A 2,379-nucleotide genomic window follows, 5' to 3' on the forward strand; every position below is an offset into this window, starting at 1 on the left:
TAAATGAATAAAAATGCATTCAGAATTGAAAAGTATTCATTTTAACATTCGTGAATCAATATTTTTGAAAATCTGAATTTATTTTAATTCATTTCAATCCATTCTTGTTTGCTGGGATAGTAATTAAGTTTCTATTGAATTATCTTAATTTTTGCGATACATGTAAACATAATACATGATATGAGTATTTAATTAATCATTTTGATGCATATTGTACCACTTTATAGGACATTCTTTAAATATATATATATATATATATATATATATAGGGTTGTCCGGAAAGTTCGTGCCGACTAACCTATATAATTTAATAAATGTATACTCAAATTTAAATCTTCTGCGTTTCAATTTTCCTTCAACATCGGCACGAACCCAATTGCTAAAAAATGCTCGGTGTAAAAGGATTAGCGCCATCTTTGGGCGCGATCCATTTACTCGCTCGCTCGATGACGAGACAACACACCCTTCCCGATACTTCCGTGGATTTCGCGCTGTCGCGATCGACGTGGTACTCGTGCTCGTCGTCGTCGACGTCGTTGTTGTCGTCGGAGAAGAAGGACATTGGCAGCACTGACGATGCTCCTTTCTAGATGGTATCTCCTGTCTCCGGTGACTAATACGATACGCGACCATACGCGACTAACGTGGATACTACGGAGAGGAGGAACGTTTCGAACGGCCCGTTTCGTGCAACGCATGAAATGAGCATTCCTTGAGTCGCAGTAAGTGGCAAGGTGCACGAACGCGCATCCTTTCTTTCTCATTCTCTCGCGCTCTCTTTCTCAGTTTCCTCTCGGCATCGTTGTCTGTCGTGATTGTTTACCGCTGAGAGGCAACGCTGACTTGTCGCCGATCACTCTCCTTCAGCTTGAGGATACCTTAGTCGAGTAATATCTCAGTCGATCTCGATATCTAGCTAATTTAGCGACTACACTCTCTGTGTGTTCGATCGCAAACATTTCTCACACGACCACGCGATTGTTAGGACGACCTGCCGCTTATTTATATCACTCCCCTTTTTTTTTCTCTCTCTCCGAAAACCGTCCAGGACACGGAACTGCCATCGAAAAATGATTTACGCGTAAGGTGAACGTCACGCGCGCGCCTAGCTCCGTTAAGACACATGTAGTAATTGCGAGTGACTAATATCCAGCGATTATATGATTGCGTTGGGTAAGAGATGGCACTAAGCTATCACTTAATAAGCTAAATAACTTGAAGACTATTACTGCTGTGAATGCTCTTCTCTCATTAAGTCGTGTTGGCCTGTACATTTCACAATGCATTTCTCCTGTTAAACGTGTCTTTGACATGTCATAAAAACTAACATTCTGTAGATGAAAATAGCAGACAAATAGAAAGGTAGAAGTTTATAAGCTCAATAAGAAATCGTGCGATGGTTGCAAAACCACTTTTTCTGCCGAATTGTCAACAACCAATAGGAAATAAAGGCTTATAATGGTCGAAGCTGGATCTTTAATGCTTAAATTAATTTCATGTGAATTTGTATATAATTTGTATACTCTGTATATATGTGTACATATATACATATATATATATATATTTGTAATCACTTGAACTGCGCGACGAGATTTTTTAAAAACGTAGTTAAATTACTGTAGTAATATCAATTAAATTTGATGCTCAGTAAGTATTTATTAAAAAGATATCTTAATATGGAAATCTGTAAATAAATTTATTTATTATTAGATAATTGTCAATTAGAGAACTTTCAAATTATATGTCCATTGTATTTGTTGAAAAGATGTGCTTGAGATAAGTTAAAGTATTACTTGGAATTGAATTAAATTTAATTCATAAATACTGTTTCTTTATAAAATCTTTTCTTTATTTGATAAGTGATAAAAAATAAAAAGATTTAATGTAATTGATGAAATTTGCTTCATTAAATTTTAATCAATTATAAATCGATTTTTATGTTATACACATTATTTTTATGTTGTACAAATTATTTTCCATCTTTCAATTAATTTTTGTATTCCCTACAATTGCAATATACAGATAAATTTAATCTCTATTATTTCCAAACTTTTACAAATCATGTCACTTATGGGATAATCTGATAAATTATTTCATCTGTACGAAGAGTAAAATATATAAAAAGTTGTATGAAGAATGCAATTTTCTTTTTAATAACAAATTGATAGAATTAATTATACTCAGCATTTCTTTACTTTTAATATGAAGCATCTGGATATATATAAATATATGTCCTTGATTTATTTATCTACTTTATCTTATCTGTCTAATGAGATTTCTACAAAAAATTAATTTTTTTAAATGAGACTTCTTAATAATAAATTGTATAAAAGTTTTACCAAAGAGATTAAATTATTAAAAAAAGAATATATATATATA

At 32.7% G+C, this 2,379-nt stretch overlaps 1 protein-coding gene across 3 annotated transcripts in view; it reads left to right on the forward strand.

The window, feature by feature from the left end:
- The first annotated feature begins 419 nt into the window (after positions 1-419).
- The window catches only part of LOC108688568 (GTPase HRas), a 3,411-nt gene continuing 1,451 nt past the window's right edge, over positions 420-2,379 (forward strand). For 2 of the 3 annotated variants that reach the window (XM_018194875.1, XM_018194877.1), the window contains exon 1: positions 420-722. The gene's annotated coding sequence lies outside the window, so the exon portion shown is untranslated. The other variant, XM_018194876.1, reaches the window with a different exon arrangement.

This window comes from Atta colombica, unplaced genomic scaffold, assembly GCF_001594045.1.
Source record: "Atta colombica isolate Treedump-2 unplaced genomic scaffold, Acol1.0 scaffold236, whole genome shotgun sequence".
Taxonomy (NCBI): domain Eukaryota; kingdom Metazoa; phylum Arthropoda; class Insecta; order Hymenoptera; family Formicidae; genus Atta; species Atta colombica.